Here is a 360-nt window from a genome sequence, read left to right as displayed (position 1 = left end):
ATGCCGTGGTTTGAAGCTAAAGTTGTGCGCCTTTTGGTCAGAAATCACTACCTTCAAAGTAATTGAAATCCGGTCTTTATATTTCTGGATTTTAGAATCATTATCAAAACAGATCCTTCTGTGCACGAATGAGAATATGCTTTTGAATTAATTATATTCTTTATATCTAACGTTATCTGTGAAGGGAGAATCACGCCGTCTCTTCTTCGGTCACCTGGCCCGACTTCTTCGTGTCCTGGCGACAAGCGTTCACGCAGGTTTTGTTTACTTGGCTGTTATTAAGTACTTCGGCCGTTCGTGCGTGCGTATAGTACTCCAAGGCGTCCGAAGCGGTCATCCCGTAAGCATCGCGATGTGTCC

This window comes from Penaeus monodon, chromosome 22 (genome assembly GCF_015228065.2).
Source record: "Penaeus monodon isolate SGIC_2016 chromosome 22, NSTDA_Pmon_1, whole genome shotgun sequence".
Lineage (NCBI taxonomy): Eukaryota > Metazoa > Arthropoda > Malacostraca > Decapoda > Penaeidae > Penaeus > Penaeus monodon.
Note: the sequence above shows the minus strand (reverse complement) of the source record.